Consider the following 4,082-nt stretch of genomic DNA (forward strand, 5'->3'; position numbering starts at 1 on the left):
CTGGTTACAAACTGCTAAAAAACTACATCGAAAGTCTAGAGGCACTGCTAAGGAAGAAATGGTCTTGTGCCACCTCTTTTTCTGCTACTCCTCCAACAGTTGAAGTAGTCACCCCTGCACCATTTGCTAGTCCAATCATGGCCAAAACCCTCTGCGACTACTCCACCCCGTTGTTCCCAATGTGCCCGTTGGGCCCGCTATCAACATCGGGGATGGGAACTTTGAGCTCCACACTGGCCTCATCACGATGGTGCAGGCAAACCAATTCCATGGTTTGCCAAGCGAGGATGCGAACGTGCATCTCTATCACTTCCTTGAGTTATGCGACATGATCATCATCAAGGACATCTCACTTGAGAGCATCAGGCTCCGCTTGTTTCCCTTCTCCCTCTCAAGGAAGGTGAAGCAGTGGTTTTACAAGGAAAAGGAATCTATCAAGACGTGAGACAAATGTTCTATGGTGTTCCTCGCCAAGTTCTTCCCCATAGGCAAAACCAATGCCCTAAGGGGATGAATTTCAAACTTCCAACAAAGCTCCATGGAAACCATTCTCGAGGCATGTGAGAGGCTGTAGGACTACATCCAAGCTTGCCCGCACCATGGGATTGAAAACTGGTTAGTGCTCCAAATTTTTTATGATGGATTAATACCCATGTCTACGGGCCACATCGACGCTGCTGCAAGAGGCGCTTTCCTTTCCCTCACTATTGATGGAGCCATGACTCTCATCAATAAAATGGTGTCAAATCAAAGCTAGGGGGAGGAAAGGAAAACACAAAAAAGGAATGCATACTGTGAAGGAGACAGATATGCTTTCCGCAAAAATAGATTTATTGATGAAAAGACTAGAGGAATGGGCCCAAGTTAAAGATGCCATGATGGGCACCATCCAAGCCATGGATTCACACATGACATGTGAGGTCTGTGGCAATGTTGGCCATTCAGGGAATGATTGCCTAGAAACCCACGAAGAAGCTGCCTTCATCAACAACAGGTTTCACCAACCACATAATAACAGGTGGAACAACCAGCCCTGCCCACATGGTAATTTGAACTACAACTCAAATTACAATTTGAATCAGCCTTCACTAAAAGACTTGGTATTTGGCCAAGCCAAAATAATGAAAGTCTAACTAAAAAGCTTACAACCAATGATAAAATTCTCAAAAATATAAATTCTCAAATCGAAGGTTTAACTTCTGCTATTAAAAAACAATTGAGCTTTAATAAAATGATAGAAAGACAACTAGCTCAAATAGCTGCCGCAATTCCTATTTATAGTAATGGAAAAATTCCTACTCAACCTAAAAATTCTCATGAAAATGTAAAAGCGGTGACCACGTGGGGTGGTAAGACCACTCGTGATCCACCAAACCCTAACCAGTCTACAGGAAAGGCAAAAAAGCGCTAGGAGGCTAAACCTTCGACAAAAGAAAAGAACAAGAAGAGGAGATAGCACCAAAGGACTTTGTTGATAGCAGCTACCTATCATTTCCCACAAGGAACCGCAAGCAGGCCGTGGATGAGCAATTCGCTCATTTTGTTGAGATGATCGAGAAGATACATGTAAGCATCCCCCTAATGGACGTCTTGCATGTACCTTCCTATGCCAAGTACATCAAGGACATCATCAACAAGTGATCACTACCATCCATGGAGGTTGTCAAGCTGATAGAATAGTGTAGCGCTATTGTACTTGACTTTCCTGAAAAGAAAAAGGATCCTGGGTGCCCCCACAATCTCATGTTCCATCAGGATCCAGTACTTCAACCAAGCCTTATGCAACCTTGGGGCTACCATAACCATTATGCCCAAGGCCATCTTCGACAAGCTGAACCTCACACAATTGATGCCAACACCAATGATGCTTCAGCTGGCCGATTCGACGGTCTGCTACCCGGCAGGGATAGCCGAAGATATTCCAGTGAAAATCCAAGATTGCTACATCCTTGTTGACTTTGTGGTGCTCGACATGGAGGTCACTAAAGAATCAACCCTCATTCTTTGGCGACCCTTCTTGAGCACTACAGAAGCTCAAATTGATGTTGGAGCCAGAGAAATCTATTTCAATATCCATGGTAACGAAGAAAAATTTGCATTTAGGCCCAGGAAGGAGCAATGCTCCATGATCTGTATCAAATATGGTCCAAACCCACAAGGACTATGGGAGGTCCATATCCAACCTCAAATGGTGGACAGGCCTGTGAAAAATAACAAAGAAATAAAAAAAGCCAGAGTAGAAAAAAGTTAAACAAATAACAACAGAAAAGATCCCAAAAGTCGTTCCCACACCACCAATGAAGAACAAGCCAGTGTGGAAACCCAAAGAAGAAGCTCTGAAGGCCACCACCACACCACCAAGAACAAGCAAGATGGTGTGGAGGCCAAAGAAAGAGTAGCCATTCGCATCCACTTCTCTAGGATCGGGCGCTCCATCAACAAATAAGAAATGAACAGAGCAGGGTCCTACTCATTAGACCTTAAAAGGTGAGTCCTTGCCAAAGGTAAAATTGGTAGTTATCTTTATAATCATACTAAAATTTTGAATTTCTATATTATACATTAATGAAGGAAAATGATAATAATAAAGTTTACCTCTTTACCTCTATTCCATTAAATTAATCCCGCTTGTTCTATACAAAGTATACTTTGGTTTGTGGTATGTTAGTATAATATCATGTCTTTATAGGTTTTTTAAAATTAAGCAGGGTGCTTAGGTTATCTAGCCTACCTTAATTAGATAATTAATCATTGAACCAAAAATACTCAGTATGAACATTAGTCGTTACACTAAATCAAAATAAAATAACTATTGACTGTAGTTAACAACCATTATAAACCATCAATATAACATGCATAAGGGCAAAAATATAATCACCAAGGAAGGTCTAGGGGTTTAAACTAACAAATTCCATGAGTTTTGGTGAATCTATATTTTCTACAGGGTTTATTCAAAAAATCATCAAGGTGGACCTACATGTCAGATTTAATCGCGCTTATCCGTAGCGAAATAGACACTAGAAGACTCGAGAAGACTTCGCGCCGAGGCAGAGAGCCAGAGGCTACTATGTGGGGCCAGCCCCAATGGCCCACCTATCAGCCCCTCAATGTTATGTCGGTTCTCCACCGCCTCCTAGGTTGCATCTACATCATCCTTTAAGTCGGTTTGATCCAAGGGCTCACGTTGGACGCTCTAGGCTATATATACCAGCCCCTGCCACCCCCTGAGGCATATTGCATAAGTGATTTGAGAAGATAGAAACCCTAATCATCCTCAGAGCTCCACCATATTCTAGGGCATAGCTAGTTAGGGAGGCAAGCAGGCTTCGCTTGAATTCCCGATCTTGTTAAGAGCGTGGTTTGGTATAATCTTTGTACCCCTCTCTCTCTTGTACCTCCATTACTTTTATATGCTAGTTACAATTGTTATGACAATATCAGTATTCATCTTATTCATGTTCTTCTTTATAATGTTCATCGTCTACTTTGATTATATGCTTAGTATAGTTGGATTATCATCATGTTCATGCATAAGTTTGTATAGCGCTCACTCTAACGATCTATGGGTGGGTGGTCGACATTGTGTAAGCATGGGCTTATACATTGTTTACCTATGGATACACCCTATATTCTAGGGCATGTGGTAGATCGCGGATGTGACACTCTAGTTGAGTCCTTTGTAGTCCACTCCCTGAATATAGGCGCACGTAGGGTTCGATTACGAAGGAAGAGCAAGCTCTGTTCTTAATCTTCCTTAGTAATATCCCTTATGTGTAGATATGATGATGATCTTAGTAATGATTACTAGGTATAATTGCACTAATCAATGTATGCTTTGACTTGTAATTAAGAATGACTTAGGAATTATTCCTCTAATATTCTACCTGACCATGCAAATGGCATAGAAAGGATTACTCTGAGTGACTTATCATTATTAATACTTATCATATATCTTGTCCTTTGACTTACCCCTGTTATGAGTAGAATGTTGGTTATGGTTTACTTCTTCTTCAATAGTATAAGTTGTCAATACATGTCCATGCTAGAAATAAACCATAACCAATATACTATTGATAACTTAT

General features: G+C 41.2%; 1 non-coding gene across 1 annotated transcript; it reads right to left on the reverse strand.

Annotated features, from left to right (window-relative positions):
• Nucleotides 1-499: 499 nt before the first annotated feature.
• On the reverse strand, nucleotides 500-606 carry LOC136455694 (small nucleolar RNA R71). Its single transcript, XR_010759174.1, has one exon. It is a non-coding gene; the product is annotated as a small nucleolar RNA R71 (small nucleolar RNA).
• Nucleotides 607-4,082: the final 3,476 nt, after the last annotated feature.

Source organism: Miscanthus floridulus, chromosome 5 (assembly GCF_019320115.1).
Source record: "Miscanthus floridulus cultivar M001 chromosome 5, ASM1932011v1, whole genome shotgun sequence".
Classification (NCBI taxonomy): Eukaryota; Viridiplantae; Streptophyta; class Magnoliopsida; order Poales; family Poaceae; genus Miscanthus; species Miscanthus floridulus.